Consider the following 21,384-nt stretch of genomic DNA (forward strand, 5'->3'; position numbering starts at 1 on the left):
ATCTTCTATCTATGAAATAGCAAGCAGTTTACTTATGACTTTAGAATTTGGTGAGAGAGTTTACACTTGTGAAATTTAGGTAAGAGGATTGCCTTGAGTTTGGCACCAGCAGGGATTACATAGCACTAGGCTAGCTAGTGCTATATAGCAAGTCCTGCTGGAGACCAATAGGGTGGTACATGTTTATAATCCCAGCACTAGACAGTTTTATCTTTGAGTTTCAGGACAGTCTGATCTACAGAGTGAGTTCCAGGATTGTAGCATGAATCCTAATTGGTCTTAATAAAAACCCAGAGCCAGATATCAGGGTAAATGCTGAAAGATCAAGAGACAAAGGAGCAAGCCACAGTCATCTCTCACTTCACCAACTCCTCAGCCAAAAAGCCTAAGTTCCTTTCTCCTCCTGCCTTATACTCTTTTTCTCTGCCCAGCCATTGCACTTCCTGTTTCTTCCTCTCTAGTGCTGGCATTAAAGGTGTGTGCCATCACTGCCTGGCCTCTATGGCTAACTTGTGGCTGGCTTTGCCCTCTGATCTTCAGGTAAGCTTTATTTGTTAGAGCATACACAGAATATCAGCACACAGGACAGCCAGGGATACACAGAGAAACCCTGTCTCAAAAAACCAATCAACCAAACAACAAATAAACAAACAACAAAAAAACAAAACACAGCAATAACAGAATGATGTGGCTCCTGAACAACAATGTGGCTCCTGTACTGATTTGATAGTAGATTCACCTCCATTCTGACTGTCCCTAATAAATAGGCATCTAAGGGATAATAAAATAAAATCATAAACATATCAGAATAGGACAAAACAAACAAAAAGAAAAGAGGCCAAGAAAAGGCACAAGAAACAAACATAGAGCAGAGACCCACATGTTCACACACTCAGGAATCCCTTAAAAACAAAACCAGAAGCCATAATATATATGAAAAGGACCTATAGGGTAAAAAAATAGAATAAAATAAAATAAAAATAAATGTTAAAAAAAAGATAAGAAGAAGAAATGGATATGACAAAGGATCTTCGAACATTTCACTGAGTTTGTTTTCTGCTGGCCATCTGCTGATAGGGATGTGACCTACCCTTAAGAATGGCTTGTTGGTGGTTGGAGAGATGACTCAGTGCCTAAGAGCACAGGCTGCTCTTCCAGAGGTCCTGAGTTCAATTTCCAGCAACTACATGGTGGTTCACAACAATATATAGTAGAATCTCACTTGTAGAGTTGTATGCAGATAGAGCACTCATATACATAAATAAATAAACCCATTGAGTTGTTTGTTTCCCCAGTGATACTCAACTGGAGAAAATGAGATTTTCCATTTGCAAGTGATTATCAATTTCAGATAGCTTCTAGGTTAGGTTAGGGATAGGAGCACGTGTCCACTTCTTTCAGCTCTAGGACCCCATCAGGTACAGACCTAGGTAGGCGCTGTGCATGCTGCCTCAGTCTCTGTGGGTTTTTATATGCTTTGGTCCTTCTGTGGTTAAAGACTTTGCTTCCTTGGTGTCCTTACCCCCTATGACTCTTACACTCTTTCGGTCTTCTCTTCTTCAGGGTTCTCTGAACCCTCAGGGAAGAGATTTGATGGAGGCATCCCATTTAAGGTTGAGTGTTCTAAGGTCTCTCATTCTCTACATATTGTCTGACTGCGAGTCTCTGTATTTATTCCTATCTGTTACAGGAGGAAGCTTCTCTGATGATGGCTGAGCAAGGCACCAATATATGACAGAGAATATTATTAGAAGTCATTTTATTGCTATGTTCCTTTAGTAGAAAAATAGTATTTGGTTTTCATCTAGGTCCCTGGACTGTCTAGTCTCAGGTTCTTAGTTACCCAAGAAGTATCAGGTGTAGGCTCCATCTTGTGGAATAAGTCTTAAGTGAAATGAGATGTTGTTTGGTTACTCTCACAGGCTTTGTGCCACCATTGCCCTAGCATATCTTGCGGGTAGGACACTATTGTAGATGGAAAGGTTTGTGGCTGGGTTAGTGTTTACATTTTTTTGTAAACTTTGGTAGTGATATGCCCCTATTTTTTGATAGTTTTACCATGTATCTGGCTAGCCTCTAACATGTGATCCTCCTGGTCAGTTCCTCTGTCTTGGGATTACAGATGTCTGTCACCATGACTAGTATTATGAATACCTTGTTTTAGGATCAAGAAATAGCCAAGCATCAACTGGCAAAAACAACAACAACAAAAACAACAACAACAACAACAACAACAACAAACAAAAAAAGAAATAGCCAAGCACACTCAAGATCTCAGCCAATTCTTTTACATGAAACTAAAAGTTAATGCATTGTGCTTTAAGGCAAGAATAAAGCAATGGAGTTTGGAAAGGAGGAGACTCGATCTCTGGGAGGATGAGGCAGGAGTGATTGGGGAGATCAGATGGCTCAATGGAAAAAGTGCTCGCTGTACAAGCATGTAAGATACCCAGTACCCATGTAGACCAGGGTGTAGTGGTGCATGCCTGTAATCCCAGGTCTAGGGGGATAGAGACAGATTCCTAGAGCTTGCTGGCCAGTTAGTCTAGCTGAAGTGTCAAGTCTCAGGTTTGGTAAGAGACCTTATCTCAAATCTAAGGTGGCCTCCATATGTGCAGGCATGGGTATGCACTGCTTGCCCTCAAAAAAGTGAGAAGCCTCATCCTTTTTCACATGTTCTTTCCACTTTCTTTGAGTACAAGACATCTTAGGCTTCCTCTTTTGTTAAGACTATATGTCAGCTAGTTCTCTAGGCAATCATCACCCTTTTCAGTAGGCAATTGCTTCTGTAGGTTCTATTTTGATTACAGTTAAGGTTTCTTTCTAAACTTTTTCTGTGGCAAGTATTTGCCATATAATTGCCATCTTTTTTCATAATTTCTCTTTAATCTCTTTTTTAAATGTACAATACTTAACCACATTATAATTATATATTTTTCTTTTCTTTCCTTTTTTTTTTTTTGTTGTTGTTTGTTTTTCAAAACAGGATTTCTCTGTGTAACAGTCCTGGCTGGCTGTTGGCTGTTCTGTAACTCATTTTACAGATCTAGCGGGCCTCAAACTCACAGGGATCCTCCTGCCTCTACCTCCCAAGTGCTGGGATTAAAGGCATGCACCACCTATATATTTTGTAAAACTATGTATTTTTCTTAATATACACTGTGTATAATTTTCCTATTTATGTTTTTAGAAAGCGTCTCACTATGCAGCTCTGACTAGCCTGGAGATCACTATGTAGACCAGGATGGATTTAAATTCAAAGAGATCCTCCTCTCTTTGCCTCCCAAAAGCTGGGATTGAATGAGTGTGTTCTTATGCCCAGCTATAACTTTTATGTTTAAAAAAAAATATTCAAAGATATTGGAAATGGTTGCCATGTTCTGCTCATGCATAAGAAGCCCTTTTGTGTGTGTGGCATTTGTTTGTGTGGAGAGGTCTAAGGGAGGTCTCTGAATGTCCTAGAAGCAGGAAATGGATAAGAATAGACTACTGCTAGGGAAACTAGAAACCCCACCTGACCCTGTAACTTCCTCAACCTTCTCGGTGTGCAACTGCTAAAGCTTAGAGACCTATACCAATTAATTCGAAAGCTAAAATGACCACCAATATTTTGGCCCTAGGCCTCCAACCAAGACTCAAGGAATGAGAGGACCCCTCTAAAAGAGCTCAACTGCTCTGACTTTGGGCCTTTAAGTGATGTTGACCAGGACTGCCCACCTTTGCTAGTGAGGACTATGGGGGGTCCAGCCCCTTGATAGTCCCCTCCCAGGGTCCGAGAAGAATCTACAACCAGCTGATAATTAATCTTTGATTAGAAAATGAATGTAGAAAACTCCTTAATCCATACACTTTATTATTCTATGTCAATTCTTTCTCTACAAGCTTCTATTCTGCTCTCATGTCTAGCTCCTTTCTTGCCTGATTTCTCTTTACATTTATCTGCGGTCCCCTCTAAGTTCTATCTTAATTCCTTCATCTTAGTTCTGCCCCATCTAGGTTCTCATCTATCTATTTCTTTTGCATCTTAGCTCCTCTCCCATCTCATTATTTCTCTTCTTGTTCTTCCTTATCTTGTTCTTCCCCATCTGGCTCTTCCTCATCTTCCATCTTGTTCCTCTAGTATTCTCTTTCAGCCCTTCAATCTAATTCTTCCTCATCTTAGTTCCTTCCTCTCCAGTCTTACCCATCTAGTTCTTTCATTCTTTTTTCCTCTCTCTCTCCTTCTCTCGTCTCCTTATTCTCTCGGTTCTCCATCCTCAAGTTCTCCATTCCTTTCTTCTTCTTCATCTCCTTACACCTCTAGGTCCTCTCAAATCTCTTAGGTGTTCAGTTATAAACCCAAGCCATAGCAATCCTCCCCCTCCAGCCAGGTCAGCAGGCTTGAATTCTTACAGGGTCATAAAGGCAGGTGAGAATTTTCCTCAGGCAGTGGCCATCAGGCTTTCTTTTACAACCCAAATGAGTGCTAATGATCAGTTAGTCAAGAAGGGAATTTATGTGCTCAGTCTACATTCCTAGAAGTGGTTAGGTAAGAAATTAGGAGTCTATTAGTAAGGCTGTAAGGAAGGAGGGTCTCACTCTAAATTGCACAAGAAATAAAGCTATCCTCCTGACCTAGTAGACAGGTGTTGTTTCATTTGGTCTTGGATACTTGATATAGGTATTTTAGATAAATACACTGTTAGGAGTTCTTGGAAGCATGGATAACATTACAAGAAAATCACTGTGGGAACCAGCTAATATATATACAAAAGCTAAACTATCACCAAGACTTCTTATGCCATGCCTTGACCTTTGGAGAAGTCCTTGACTTTCCCAAGTAGTAGCTTTTGTGATAGTAGCTGGATTCCATTTTCTGCAGCTTGTAGCACTTTGTCTGCTCTGACCACCTCCTTCCAAAGGGCACTCCTGAACTGGCCATCCCTGGAGGAACCTGAGGTCACTGACTTTCATCATAAGGATGCTTTCACTCAACAATAAGTAGCCAGATATATTGTCACTGTTGTGAAATGGCATGCAAGAGTTGCCTTAGAGGGTTTGAGCTGAGGAGACATGGCATACAGGCAGTAGCCAAGAAGGCACAGTGTGGTGGAAAATTACTCACACCATGCAAGCATGGAATCTATGTGGAAAGTTTTATTAGAGGGGAAGGGAAGAGGGAATAGAGAGAAAGAGGGGGGAAGAAGGAAAAAAGGGGAAAGAGAGGGAGAAAGGGAAAGGAAAGCAGAGGTGCTTGCAGCCTCCTGAAGAGAGAGAAAGGAAAAGGGGAAGGAGGAGGAGGAGGAGGAGGAGGAGGAGGAGGAGGAGGAGGAGGAGGAAGAAGAAGAAGAAGAAGAAGAAGAAGAAGAAGAAGAAGAAGAAGAAGAAGAAGAAGAAAAATATGAGAAAATATGAGAGTTTTTTTTTTCCCTCTTACCAGGAACTTTATGTAAGATAACATCAGGATGCTAGGCAGGTCCCCAAGGGGCAGGCCTGAATGCCAACAGTCACCCCTATCCCTGCAAAAGATTCCAGGGCCCAAGTTCCTAGATGGGTGTTGGGGAGTGCTAGGCAGAATGTTAGCTCTAGAAGAGACTGACCAATGGGTTCCTAAAGATAAAACATGAGGCAACTTAAGGTCCTGGAACAGGATGTAAAGATAATAGTGGATGGGTGACTGACTTCTTGTCCAAATGTAAAGACAACAGTGGTAGTTGACTCCAAGTGACTTCAGGACCACAAAAACAGATGTAGGGGTTAGTACATGGTAGTGGTCCATGCTATCTATGTTAGATTAACCAACCTCAAGACTTCCTCTCCACGAGGCCCTGCACAAGAGTACTCTTGCGCTTTCCCTTAATAAAAATTTCAACTTTAGGGATACTGAAACCCTGTAGTTGGAGAGCTGCCCCCACGGTTGGGCATGCCCAGCGGACCTAGACACTTCTGCCTAGCCATTTCCAGGTCAAAATAGCCATTTCCGGGTCAAAACATCTCTCGTGACCAGGACCCTGTGGCTTTGCGTGGCAGCGCAACCATGTGATCTACCTGCATGCATGGAGTAGCCACTTGAGCCTGTGTGCGTAGGCGCAGCCCAGCCTTTATAAGCCGGCGCCATATTCCCCAGCTTCTCTCTCTTGATTCACATGTTTTTTTTTTTCCTGCACGCTTGTTCACATCTGTCTCTCTCTTTCTTATCTTAATAAAATTCTTGTTAGTGAATTCTGTTGTGTTTCGTGACATTTCCTCGAAGGTTAAGAGTGCCTAATAACTAACATCTGCACTTGCAAGGCAGAAGCAGATTCTTGCTTCCTTATTTGTTTAACTAAAGATACAACCTGATTTTTTTTTTTTTTAGTTAAAAATACAGAAAGGAAGCAAAAAGGAAAAAAAAGAAAAAAAATTACCAAAAATTCCACCGAGCAAAAATCATTATTTTGTTGTATACTTTCCCAGGAGTTTACCTTTTTTGTTGTTGTTTCTGTCACTGTTATTGTTTTGACAAAAGGTCTCACTTTTGTGGGGCACCATGTAATGTGGGTCAGTTGAAAAAAGAAGGAACTTCAAGATGAAATTTTAAGGCCTATGTGGCAGCAGGAAGGTCCAGCCTCTGTGATGGACTAAACCCAGAACAGCCATACAAAGACGTACTTATTGAAAGTTACACAAAGTATTTCCTCATACCAAGGTCCCTAATTAATTTACATGTCTTACTAAAGAAGCGCATCATATGCTCTCATGACCATAGTCCTTTATTGTGTATCATTTGTAATACACAATACCCGAGGCAGCTTGTGACCAAAGTCATGGGATGGCTTCAATGCTCCTTCAGCAAAACAATTCTACAGATGATGGGAAAAGATCATTGTTTTCTACAAGGATTCTTCAAGGTCAAAGTACTTCTAAAAGATAGCTGTTCGTTCTAATATCTATCCTGATACAGTCATTTTGCTAAATTCCTACAACATCTCACTATGTAGCCCTGATAGCTTGAAACATACTATATTGATTAGGCTGACCACCAACTCACAGAGATCCATGTGCCTTTATTTAGAATCGACGTGCCCAAGTGTTAGAATTAAAGGTGTGCACCACCATACCTGGCAAATACATTTATTTAAAAATATTTTTATTTACGTGTATGTGTGTGTGTGTGTGTGTGTGTGTGTGTGTGTGTGTGTGTGTTTCTCTGTGTGTGTGTGTATTTATGTTTGTATAAGGATGTGTGTATGAGTGGGCAGAGGCCAGAAGAGATTGCTGGATCTCCTGGAAGTGCAATTACAAGTGGCTATGAGCTGCCTGATGTGGGTACTGGGAACTGAACTCCAGTCCTATGCAAGAACAGCAAACATTCTTTACCACTGAGCCATCTGACAACCTCCAGGATCAGAAAAAATTATAGGGAAGGTGTGTGTGTGTGTGTGTGTGTGTGTGTGTGTGTGTGTGTGTGTGTGTGTGTTGGACAGGTGGTGTCTTAAGGTTTCTATTGCTGTGTTAAAACATGACCAAAATCAAATTGGGGAATAAAGGGTTTATTTCACTTTATAGATTGTAGTCCACCCTGAAGAGAAGTCAGGGTAAGAACTAAAGGCAGAAAGTGGAGCAAAGTAACAGGAAGGCTGCTTGCTTATTGCTTTGCTCCTCAAGGCTTGCTCGGCCTGCTTTGTGTTTTCTGCAAATTGAGGTTTTCATGTAAATCTATGTTGTGGTGATGTAAATTTTTTTAACCAAATGTATAATTATAGACTTAAAAATGACACTAACTGATGGTGGCAGATGCACAGACTCACAGCCAAACACTAGGTGGAGCTCAGGGAATCCTACAAAAGAGGGGAAGGAAGAAGGTAGATGCTAGAGGGGTCAAGGACAGCACAAGAAAATCCACAAAATCAGCTAACTCATAGGGGCTCACAGAGACTGATCAGGGAGCCTGCACGGTCTAACTTGGCCCTCTGCATATATATTATGGTTTATTATGGTTGTGTAGCTTGGTCTTCATGTGGGACTCCTAATAGTGTGTGTGTATCTCTTTTGTCTGCTTTGAGACCCCTTTCCTCCTACTGGGTGCTTTGTCCAGCCTTAATAAGAGGGGAAGTGCCTCGTCTAACTATAATTGATATGCCCTGCTTGGTTGGTATCCTTGGGAGGCCTGCCCTTTTCTAAAGAGAAAGGGAGGCAGAGTGATTCTGGAGGAGAGGGGAGGTCAGGGGAGGGACTGGTAGGAGAGGTAGGGGAACTTTGTTTGAGATGTAATATATGAAAAAAGAATAAATAAATATGATTCAGTTAAATGATATTTCTTCAGCAATTTGTCTTGCTATGATTGCTTTATAAGTCACAAATGTTTTAATTAATACACTTAATTCACTTGAAGAACAAATTATTTCATAAACTGAACCGAAATATCAGAAAGAAGCTGACTTGGGCTTATAAGTAATGAAGCAGGAGGATTGCTGTGAGTTCCAGGCCAGTCTAGGCTAGAGAGTGATATGCTGTCTCAATAATACAAAACAAAAGAAAGGGAAGGAGGGAAATGGTGTAATTATATTTATATTTAAAAGTGTTTATTTAAAAAAAAAAAAAACAACAGAAGACCCAACTGGTTAAATTATTTCTTGTTCTTCATTTCATTGGTCTAAATACATTTGTTTAGTTATTTATTTAGGGTTTTTTGTTTTTGTTTTTGTTTTTGTTTTTTAAGACAGGGTTTCTCTGTGTAGCTTTTGGAGCCTATCCTGGAACTTGCTCTCTAGACCAGGCTGGCCTTGAACTCACAGAGATCCACTTGCCTCTGCCTTTGGAGTGCTGGGATTAAAGGCTTGCACCACCACCAACTGGCTTGTTTATTTATTTTTAGATAGGGATGTTAGGGTCGACGTACAAAACAGAGAGCTTTACTCCGATATCGGGTCACAAATGAAGCTTTTTATTTTTAGCACGAGCTCGTGGGTCACCAGCGCGAGGAGTAGCTGGTGACCCCGAGTTTAAGGCTCACAGGCCTTTTATGAGGCAGTTCTACCATGGCAGGGGAGTGGGGTCACCAGAGAGTAGACATCTAGACACCAGATGTCTCTACGGTCTTTTCTCAGAGTCTGGGTAGGTAAAAGAATTCCAAGCTTATCTAGCAAGGGGTTATTTGGCAAGCATTCTTCTTAAGCAATTTATCTTGCAAACACAACCCCAGGGGTTATTTGGCAAGCATCCTGTTAGCACAGCATGGTGGGCTAACTTTTCTGATATGGGGTGTGGGGGCAGAGTGCAGTATTTCCCACTGAATCTGCAATTAGCAGAGCTAGTGGGGGGGGCTTGTTTCCCTTACAATGGCCTTTCAGGGCCTCACTATGTATTTCTAGCTGTCCTGGAACTCACTGTGTAGACCAGTGTCACGACCGCCTCGACCAGCAAGGAAGACGCAACACCGAGCTCTTCTTTCTGCAGTTTATTCAGGAACCTTGAACAATCTTCTGACCCCCCCGGGGGGGGGAGCCCTCCCTCAGCCCTAATAGCCTCTGGGTAGCCAACCCTAAACCCCACATGGGCATCGAGGACAGGTCCAGGTATACGGAAGCAAGCCAGATCCTAAAGCCAAGCCAAATTTGGAGTTGTTTACCACCGAGAGCACTCACCATCAGGAAGGTGGAAGGCGGAAGCCAGCGCCATCTCTAGGGTGCAGCACACAGCTCTCTACAGTTCCCCCTTTCTTATTATAAACAAGCAGGCAAGAGTAGAGGTCCGATCTCTGCGGAAAAAAATTTAGGACAATGTACTGGTGTCATCCACCCAGAGAACACTTGACCTGTCCAATACCCTTTTTTGCAGAGGTGGGAACTGGGGTATCAACCCACATGCAATCAGACATGCTCTTCTTGGGACTTGATCACAGCATGTGCCCCGAGTGCAGTGTACCAGCCTCGCATCCTGCACATCAATAATCTTTAAGGGTGGCCAGCCAGGCCTGAGGGGACTGTCCTGCCTCTATGGCAGTAAAGGCTTGTATGATCATGGCTGTATTATGCTGTTGAGAGGCCCTAACTCTGTAGATGCACCACAGGCAAGCCAGGGAGACCAGCACCAAAAGGCCTGCTGAGGCTCCCAAGCCCGCCCACTCCTTGAGATGATTCATGGCATTAGAGATCCATGTAGATAATCCTTTTGCCAGTCCAGCATCCACCCTGGTTGAATTCACTGTAACGATAGCCACTCTTAGCTGGTCCATGAGGTTGTCGAATTCTCCCGTCCAATTGCCTAAAAGATAACTGGACAACAGTTTAGACAGATTTGCAGCACGGGTAAAGTTTTCATACTGGATACTAGTCACACACAACCCAGCATATTTCCATTGACAGCCGAGCTGGGCAATCTGTCAAAGGGTTTCAATTTGCTCTTGCACCAAATCAATCCTTTGATTGACTACCATGGGTCCTCCTCTTAATTGTGCATTAATGCCCTTTTGCACATCCAGGGCTTGGGCCACATTAGCAGAAAGGCTATTAAGGGTTTGGGCTGTCTGCACAGTATGACTCATGGCAATAGCCGCAGTGGTAGCCCCGACTGCTGCCAATGAAATAGCTGTAATGATGGCAGCTGTGATTCCAAAGTCTCTCTTTTGCCTAAACAAGGTCATAGCATGAGGCGCATCAACAGGTATGGGTACCAGTGGGGCATCCGAGTAATAATAGCAGAGTTAAATTGTGTAACATTCCAGCACTGAATATAAAAGCATGTATCATTTCTGCAATGGCTGGGGTCCTCTTGGCTTACGACAAACAAAAAAGGGGGCTCATTTTGGCTGATGGAGAGGTTCCCCTACATGCCTTTTGGCAGGCCACCAACCCGAAATCCAGGTGGCATTAGCAGAATAACATGGCCCAGCAGAATCTTCGGGCAGATCGAACCATCCTGCAGTCTGATTATACAATAAAATGCATGGGGAGGTATTGGAGTGATTACGAACTACTTGGAAGCATAAGCTTCCGGGTAAGCTAAGTGATCTATTCTCTCCTAAAGGAGCCCTTTCCAAATCTAGGGGAAGATAGGGAACATCAAGGCTTTTATTACTGCTGAACAGCCAGGGAAATAATTTGGCATCATGGCGAACTGGCATCGGCCTGGGGCACACGGAAAGTATTCCCCATCTTTTCTCCAATATTGCTGGCTGCATCATCATGAAGAGGAGCAGAAGAGTTGTCCTCAGCATCTTCAGGCTGTTGCTGTACCCTCCGCACTAGTCACTCTGGCACCCAAATTGGATCTTGCTGGTCCTGCGGGAAAACACAAACAGAACCTCGTGCCCATGTCAGCATGGGATCAGGTCCCGTGCCAGATGCCTGTTAATGAATCCCTCCATTTTACCAGTCCTTTCCTGGGACTATGTGGATCATGATGTCTGTCTGCTGCAGACTGATTATGAGCATCCAAATTTTAAAAAATTTATAGTAAATAAGGCAAGGGAGATTCTTTCCTTTGGGGTACAGCCACAGCCTATTCCCCCTTTTTGTTTTTCCAAACATTCTTTGAGGGTGCGATGAGCGTGTTCAACAATACCTTGTCCTTGAGGATTGTATGGCAGCCCATGGACCAGTTGTATTTCCATGTGTTGGCAAAAGGAGTTGAACTTTTGCCCAGTGTAGGCAGGTCCATTATCAGTTCTGAGTTGCTGAGGTTTGCCCCAGGCTGCCCATGCCTCCAGGCAGTGGGCAATAACATTACTTGCCTTCTCTCCTGAAAGGGGCGTAGCATGAATGAATCCTGAACAAGTGTCAACAGAGACATGAACATATTTAAGTCGCCCAAATGCTGGAATATGTGTAACATCCATTTGCCAGACCTTAAGAGGGAGTAATCCTTGTGGGTTAACCCCCAGGCAGGAGGGTGTTGATGAATAATACATTGAGGGCAGTCTAAGACCACCTGTCGAGCATCTGCCCGAGAGAGGGAAAATCTCTGTTGCAAAGTTCTCGAATTAACATGAAAATTTTTATGGAATTCTCTAGCCTTTTGGATAGCTGAATTAAAAAGTACCCATTCCTGTCAAGTGCATCAATCTACAATATTGTTGCCCTTGCTTAACGGTCCTGGCAACCCAGTGTGTGCTCTGATATGGGATGGATAAAAGCTATGTTTTCTTTGCCAAATCAATTGTTGCAATTCAGCAAACAATGAGCAAACAGGGCTGGACAATTTTATCAGACCAGCAGTTTCTAATGCCTTTAGGGCATTCACCACATAAAAAGAATCTGATATCAAATTAAAAGAAAAAGGGCAGGCTTTAAAGACCTCAACCACAATATTCAATTCAACCACTTGTGGGGCTCCGGACTGAAACTGATGCACAACTGGCTGCTGAGAACTAACCATATATGCACCACAGCCTGTTTTTGACCCATCTGTAAATATAACAGGAGCGCCCTGAAGAGGTTTAGATGAGGTAACTTTTGGAAATATCACTGGATGATCTTTATAAAATCATAATAAGGGATGTTTAGGTAGATGATTATCTATTTTTCTGAAGAAACTGCATTTAAGAATAGCCCAATCATCTACAGATGCACACAAAACTTGAACTTGATGACACGAATATGGAATCACGAGAATAGCTGGAGAAACTCCAAAATGCTGTATGCACTGCTGAATGGCAGAAAGGGCCAGGGTGGCCACAGCAGTGGGATAATGCTCAATGGATTTTACAGGTGAGATTTTTGGATAAATCCACAGTAAGGGGCCATCTTGCCAGAGCAACCCAGTGGGCTGCATATATGTAGAAAGAATACAGAGAACAATATCCTTCCCTTCCTGAATTCTCTGCAAGACGGCATTTTGTAATCCCATTTCTACTTTCTCCAACACCGACCTTGCTGCAGGGGTTAATTGTCTAGGGGAATCCAAAGCTGAATCTCCATTTAAAATATTATACAAAGGTTTTAACTCATAATTTGTAATTTTAAATAACATTGAATCCAATTAATATCTCCTAAAAGCTTTTGAAAATCATTTAGAGTTTGCAAATGATCTTTCCTCAGTTCAACCTTTTGAGGGAGTACTCTCTCTCTCTGAACCTTCGCTCCTAAATAATTAACCACTGAACTCCTTTGAATCTTCTCAGGTGCTATAACCACCCCCTTTTCTCTCAACAACAGAGTTAACTCAACATAAGCTTGCTCCAGCATAATTTCTTGTTTCGCTGCTAATAAAATATCATCCATATAATGAACACATCTCAGTGAGGGAAATCTTTCTCGAATAGGGGAAATGGCTTTATCCACATAAAGCTGGCACATAGTTGGGCTATTAGCCATGCTCTGTGGCAAGACCACCCATTCATATCTCTTATCAGGTTCTTCATGATTACATGAGGGGAGGGTAAAAGCAAATCTGGCACTATCTTTGCTAAATAATGGTATGGAAAAAAAGCAATCTTTAATATCTACAACAATAATAGACCAAGAGGCTGGCAATGAGGACAGAAGAGGCAAGCCCCTTTGAACTGAACCCATAATCTGCATTTGTTCATTAATAGCTCGCAAATCATGTAATAATCGCCACTTCCCTGATTTCTTTTTTATGACAAAGATAGGGGTGTTCCAGGGCGACAGTGAAGGCTTTATATGTCTTTCTTCCAATTGTTCTTTTACTAATTGCCTTCCTGCAGACAGCTTTTTAGAGGAGAGTGGCCACTGAGGAACCCATACTGGCTCCTCTGTCTTCCACGCTATGGGGATGCTCTCCTCAGTGGCCCCTAAGAAAAACCCAAACCCTGTCAGTGCTCTTGAGGATTCGGTGGGGGAGATTTCCTGCCCTGTAAAAACAACCATGATCTTAACAATTCCTGTGTAATCTGGGTCAATTACTCCTGGATGGACTCAGACCTCTTACGGTTGTGGAGGACCTCCCTATTAGAAGGCCTACAGTGCCAGGCTCAAGAGGTCCTTTAAAATCAGTGTCTACCAATTGGATCTGCATTCGTGGAGTTAATATGAGTCTGGTGGTAGCACAGAGGTCCAATCCTGCTGCACCTGCAGTGGCTCTCCGTGGTTCTTGGGATGCTGAAGTGTTGGCCATTGCTCCTGCTTCCATTCCTTGTCCTGGTTCTCGACTGCCCCATATATTTGTGGGCCCTGAAGACTGAGGCCGCTGCTGTCCGTTTTTTGGACACATTACTGATTGGCCTTGGACAAGTAGTTGACCATTTATATCCCGCACTGACCGACACTCGTTTGCCCAATGCTTCCCCTTTTTACACTTAGGACACACCCCAGGTTGTGAAATGCGCTGGCTTTTTCCTGAGGCTACAATTCTTCCTTTTTCCAGACAATCATGCTTTAAGTGACCTATCTTGCCACATTTGAAGCAAGCACCCAGAGCGCTGGAACTTCCTCTTTTTCCCTGATTCAGCTGAACTACAGCAGCTGCAAGGCCAGCGTTAGTCAATGGCCTGCCGATCTCTCTGCACACCTTCATCCATGCCTCTAAACCTCTATTTTTGTAAGGAGTTTTAGTGGCCCTACACTCTTTTGTATATTGTTTATAGACAAGCTGTTTAACCAATGGCATAGCTGCATCCGGGTCCCCAAAAACCCTGCCTGCAGCTTTAACCATCCTGGCAACAAAGTCCGAAAATGGTTCTGTAGGCCCCTGCAAAATCTTTGTGAGGTTACCACTTACTTTGCCTTTATTAGGCAAGGCCTTCCATGCTTTAATGCCAATTTTATTAATCTGTATCACCTTAAAATCCAAAGGCTCGTAATACCGCTGTCCCTGAGGATCTTGAAACACCGGGCATGCTAAGTTTAATTCAGTTCTAACTGTCCTCCACACATCCGGGCTGAAAGAGCTTCTGGAAGCGCCATTCCCATACAGCGGAGGGGCAGCTGGCACAGAACAGCATGTAGACGGAGAAATTCCCTTAACAGGTTTTTCTCTTTCTTTCTTTTTCTTCTTTCTTTTTTTTTTCTAATTGTTGCCTTATCTATCTGTTCAATGATGGATTCTAAATCCTCTGATTCGGAACCTTCCGAGTTCTCCAAATCTGGCAAAGCAGGATACAGCCTTTTTATCTTTTCCTCTCCCTTTTCTTAGACCCCTTTTCATTATTAGCCTTTTCAGATCTCTCCTCCTGAAGCATCTCCAAGGCTGCTTGACCATTATCCCTCCATTGCTTCAGAACACCTCTGGTCCTCAAGGCAGCTTCTCATTAGCTTCCATACTGGTCTGACTCCACTTTCAATGTCCCTTGCTTAGCGGCAAAGTCTAAATCCCTGCCCAACTTCTCCCAAGAGGACACCGAGAGACTCCCAGAGACTGCGAACCAGGGTGCAATGGTATCACATTCCTGCAAAAATCTCTCTAGGGTACTCCTTTTTATCTTTAATTTCTTTGAATACAGTAGCTCATTAAGAGCCAGGAAAATTGGGTATGAAGAGGAAGCGCCCATGTTTGATTTACATCAGCTTCAAAGGAAAACTAATCTTACTTTCATTTTAGCTCACCCGTCGAGTCGACGTGCTCTTGGGCTCTCCCTTTATCTACAGAGAAGAGCAAAAACCTCCCCGCTTCTGTCGCGGGTTCCCAATTCACCCGGGAATTCCTTTAACCCCGCTTTTGTCATGGGTTTCTAGTTTACCTGGGATTTACCAGTGCACTGCCCTGACTGCAGAAAGTTTTGAGCCCTCGTTGAAAGTAGTGAAGTTCCCCGTACGGGCCACCGCTTGTTGCGACCTCCTCGACCAGCAAGGAAGACGCAACACCAAACTCTTCTTTCTGCAGTTTATTCAGGAACCTTGAACAATCTTCTGACCCCGGGGGAGCCCTCCCTCAGCTCTAATAGCCTCTGGGTAGGCAACCCTAAACCCCCACGTGGGCATCGAGGACAGGTCCAGGTATACGGAAGCAAGCCAGATCCTAAAGCCAAGCCGAATTTGGAGTTGTTTACCACCGAGAGTGCTCATCATCGGGAAGGTGGAAGGCGGAAGCCAGCGCCATCTCTAGGGTGCGGCACACAGCTCTCTATAGACCAGGGTGGCTTTGAACCCACAGAGATCTGCCTGCCTCTTCCTCCTGAGTGCTGAATTAAAGGTGTACACTACCATGCCTAGCTAAAGGATTCCTGGGAAACAAACTTTCTCCACTGTACTCCTAACCACAGAGCAATCTCACCACTTCCTCTGTCCTAATCTTTATCCTAAGAAGAAGAAATACTTTTAAATGGTAATAATTACTGTTTTCAAGGTTGAAGAAAGACTTCAAGCACTTTCAATTTCTAGTCTAAATTTTAATTATTTCCCATGAAACCCAAACCTCCTAAGCCCCTTACAGTATCATCTATATGAACTTCTATATCTGGATTCAAAAAAAACTTTTTACAAACGAGCTGTGCAATGTAATCACACTTTTTTTGTAAAGGTTTATTTATTTATTATGTCTGACTGCAGGCCAGAAGAGGGCACCAGATCTCATTACAGATGGTTGTGAGCTACCATGTGTTTGCTGGGAATTGAACTCAGGACCTCTGGAGGAGCAGTCAGTGCTCTTAACCTTGAGCCATCTCTCCAGCCCGAAACAGAACAAGTGCAAATCAGTTGAGTAATTAATTCAAAGAGTCCTAAAACAGGCCTGTGTTATATGTCTTCAATCTCATTCTGTGAGTAAAAGGTGAGCCTGGCTATATAGGAGTTCCAGGACAGCCGCAGCTATATAGACTCTGTCTCAATAAACCCAAACCAAAAACTATGCAGTTGTGATGGTACATGTTTATAATCCCAGCATTCAGGAGGCTGAGGCATGAGGATCATGAATTTGAGGCCACTTTGCCTACATAGTGAAAGTGACACTGTCTTGATATTCCCCCTCCAAAAAAATCAAATCAAAAGCAAAGATGATGAAACAATAGAATTATGTCACCAATCTAAAGTATACTTTCTAGAATTTACACGCCATCATGAGACTTGGGCCTGACCATCCATGTTAGTCTTCAGTATGTCCAAATATAGGCACTTTGTTATTTTAGTCAATATTAATTAAAAATCCAACCAGTAGGTCATTGTACTGTGTGTGTGTGTGTGTGTGTGTGTGTGTGTGTGTGTGTGTGTGTGTTTCATGCCTGTGAATTTGTGGACATGTGTGGATGCAGAAGCCAGATGTCTTCTATTGTGCTTCACCTTATTGCTTTGAGACAGATCTTTCATTGAACTGGCAGCTTGCAGTTTTTACTTGGTTGGCTGTACAGGGAACTCTCAGGATCTGTCATAATCCCACCAATGGAGAATAAGGCCACTACCATAGTTTAAAGCCAAATTTGAAACAAGGTTTAAATAAATACAGGCCAGGTGGATGGGCTCTGGCCAGCTTTATACCCAGGTTTCTGGGAAATGGCCCAGAATCAAGTATGGTAAGGGCTTAAGAAGGAAAACCCATGGGCTAGAGAGATGGCTCAGAGATTAAGAGTACTGGCAGCTCTTCTAGAGGTCCTGAGTTCAATTCCATTGCATTTCCCATCAGGTACAATCAGGGCAAGCATATATGCTACATATTCCTGCCGACATACCTGCAGTCCACATGTGATCAAGCACATCTGCTGCAGATGGGTCAAACAAACTTGTATAGGGAGTGAAAAGCTATTGGAAAATTGCTTCCAGCATTTCAGGAACTATCTGTCCTGTCCTTGGGCAACGGACTTATAGATTAGAGGCATTTTTGTTTCATGGATCTCTAAGGCATAGTAATTAAAGTTTTAAATGTAACTTTGGCTCTCACAGTATCTACCCCACAATGTTGAGGTTACAGGTACCTGCAGTTGTTATGAGCTTTATGTGTGTTGTTGTGCCCAGGTGGCAAGACCCCTAGGCAAGACCACCACAGAGCCATTATCTGATGCAAGCATCTCTCAAGATGGCTACTGATTTTCTCTTTCATATGTACTATATTTTCTTTATCTATTCCTCTGTTGATAGGAATCCAGGTTGGGCCCATAACTTATTGTGAATAACTATCGTAAACAAAGTGGCAATAAATATTGTGTGTATCTCTGTGATATGTTGACTCAGATTCTTTGTGTATATTCCCAGGAGTAGAATAAGTGAGCCATATGATAGTTCTCTTTTTAGTTTTTGAGGAACTTCCATATAGGTTTATAGATCATTCACAAAATACAGTATCTATAGACTCACTTTGTGTCATAGAAATGAATGTGTTAAGTGTTTGGAATGCTATTTGTAGAGTCAGCTGGGCACTTAGCAGTGTGGATGGTGTGCCTGTTCTGTTTTTTCTGAATTGGAGATGGGTTAGATCATATGAAAGCATATGCAGTGTATGTCTGTCTCAAGTTAGGTACTGGTGTTACACAGATTGTTCTTATCTCAGAAGCATAGAAAGAAGAGGATAGGCAAGGGAAGGAGTGAGAGTTCTATAAATTGCTGAGACCTAGAGACAAAGGGTATGCTGGAAGGAAGCTCTAGCTAATAATCAAGCTATGTACCTCTCAGCTCCCTTTCCCTAAGGCTCTAGTGATTGTCTGACCCTAACGTCTCCAATTGGAACAGGTGGGATTTGGTGCCAAGTCATTTACCATTTGTTCACACACAGCTGTTCAAGCTAAAAGCAAAGCTTGATCTTCTTGCTCCCAAGTTAGTGCTCAACATTGTGGGAGTAGGGGTCTGCCCCACAGAGGAGGGAGCAAGCCTAGAGGTCTCAATAGGTATGCATCTGATTAGATAAAGCACCAACCTCTGTGCTAAGCATGGCAGTGCAAGCACAGCTTGCCCAGTGCAGCTCCAGCACAACAACCCTTGCTTCCTTACAGGCCTCCATGGTCCAGGAAGAGCAGGGAAAGCATGAGCTTGCACTTGGTCTTAAGTGTGAGCAGGAGCAAAGTCACATGGCTGCTGGCACTCTGTAGGGCCCTGGAGCTCCCAAGTTGGGTAACTGCCGCCCTGCTTGCCGACCTTGACCAGATGTCCTCCCTATGCTGATTCCCTGCTGGTCTCCACCCTCCTGAATGCTCACCGGAGGTTCTTTGTCTATGTATCCTGCATTTGGTGTAAACAGCTTAGGTGCAAGAATGTAGAACATTCAGTAGGGAACTTCTGCCCTCCGGGGTTCCTCCATTGTGCTGTAAGCCTGTACTTAATGTTTCCTCCCTTCTTCAATAAATGACATTTGGCATCCTTTGGCACGTGTGACCTGCTGCTGTCTTTTGTCCCCCTTTTTTTTTTTTTTTGATCCACAGCCCTTCTCGTGGACATGGCAAACGGGTGGTGGTAGCACGGGGCACTACGCAACAGCACTCAGGTCCCCACCAGTGCAGAATGTTAGATTCCCCTGCACCCTTCTGGTCTTACTGTTTGACAGGGCCCTCTGTGCCTGAATAGGCTGCTGGGGCAGGTGACAGGACTCCCAACACAGCAGCCTGTCAGGACCAGCAGGCATGTTTCTTTTTTTTTTTTTTTTTTTTTTTTGAAAGCAAGCTGCCTTCAATTCTGCATGCTCATAACAACTAGATACCAACAAATCACCACCAGCCAGTGGCTTCTTTCCCAGAAGCCACATCAACACAAAACTCAACCTGCAGGTTGGAGAGAAGCCCCGAGAAAAAAGTCGAGGACAGCATACCTGGAGCATGGCCAGGCCGTGTAAAGGAAAGAAAGAAAACACAGAAGAATTAAAGCAGCACCTCTGCCTGCCTACCTTCCACACATGGCCACCACACCCACAGGGTGTGGGAAGGAGCAGGGAGGGGGCAGCAGTGAGAGAGGAAAGAAAGAAAACACAAAACACAAAACAGGCACTACATGTAGCAAAGCCCAAGACTGTACTAGCAACCACTTGTCAGCAGCCGACACGCACTCACAAGCTCTGTGTTTCTCCTGTAAGGAGGACAGTGCCAGGCGGGAGTGGGGGGCTTGCGGGCTGCCAGTCACCACCAGGCTGTGTGTGGTCATAATTCAGCTTCCCCATGCCTGGTTCCCTCCCAGCCTAGCTCATTCTTGCTCCTCTGAACCACTTCCTCTCTGGGCCTGGCTCACCTGAAGATGGCTGAGTTGGAGTTGGCTACTTGGTTGAAGGTCCTTGCCATGGTTGTAGGTTTAAGCTGCAGCTATGGTCTCTGTTCCTCTTCCTCTTTGTGGTGAGCCATAAGAATATGAAATAGAAGTCCAGCTACATACAATAAGCTTTACCTTGACCAGTCCAAAGGTCAGTCAAGTCAAAAGACATCTAAAATGGACTATCTAGTGTTACACAGCTTTACTATTCAGCTGTCTTGCTATGAATTCCTTGTGCTCATAATTTTCCCAGAATGTGTGTATGTGTGTTAAACTTCCATCTGGAGGATTACATTATGCTCCAAGTACTTGGATAAAGTCACTCTAGGCAGAACTTTCTGGCTTTGAGCTCCCAACTCCCCTGTCAGCATTTGAATTAGGTATCTGCCTTTTGCAAATATTTCCTTTTAGCCACATCCAAAGATAGGGCCAACCCCAAACAAAGCATTAAAAGATGGAAGAGGAACAGAATGGCTACCACACCACCTGCTAGGTGCTTGTAGCCCCTAAACTAGGTAAAATGTCCTTTTGGAGACAACCTGGCTCTCAGGCCAAATGCCTGGCTTCCTAGGTGTATAGTTTTGTGCAAATCCAGTTCAGATCTTCCACTGCCCCAGAGCAACTTCTTAGATCAAGGGGGGTTCCCTCTCACCAGGTGATTCAAGCTGTGCTGCAGACTGACTAGCTATCCTCGCCTGCACTGTCAGAAAACTGGTAGCCGAGAAAAATAGTGTCAGGTTTTTTTTTTTAGTGACTTACGATTTCTTTAAGTTTGTAGTTTGAGCACATTCATGATAGACTCATAATGTTTTCACCTCACCACAGTAAGGGCAGATTCCTAGCACATAAATCCCTTTATTCCAGCTCCTAACTTTTCCTTTATTCTCTCCCCTTTTTGGATTGCAAATGAAGTTGTCAGGAAGCCTCTGGTGGGGACCTTGCAATTCGTATATTGTATTGTAAACAGGAAGGTGTTCCTGGCTTAGGATAGATATAGGTGAGTCCCAAGAGAAGCAGGCAGAATATTAGGAAAGAATGATGGTGGTGGACAAATAAACGAGTTGGATGAAAGCTCCATGCATCTGGATTCATTCCCACGCCGCTGCTAGCGTCCCTTCTGGGTCCCTGGGAGGTGTAATACTAAGGCTGGTCCTTAATATTATACAAAACCTCTTCTGTGGGTTCTCTGAAATCCATGTTGGAGCTACACAGAAGAGGGCCATCTCAAAAGCGACTCCCCCATTGGAAGGCCTGCCCACTAGTCCCAAGGGCGACCTCCTTTCCCATCCCCTAAGAAGTCATCCCCGGAAGGATCCCATCCACCTCTAGATTCTGTCATTTCTAGATTCTTCTGTCATCAGGTCCGCCTTTC

Source organism: Onychomys torridus, chromosome 21, assembly GCF_903995425.1.
Source record: "Onychomys torridus chromosome 21, mOncTor1.1, whole genome shotgun sequence".
Lineage (NCBI taxonomy): Eukaryota > Metazoa > Chordata > Mammalia > Rodentia > Cricetidae > Onychomys > Onychomys torridus.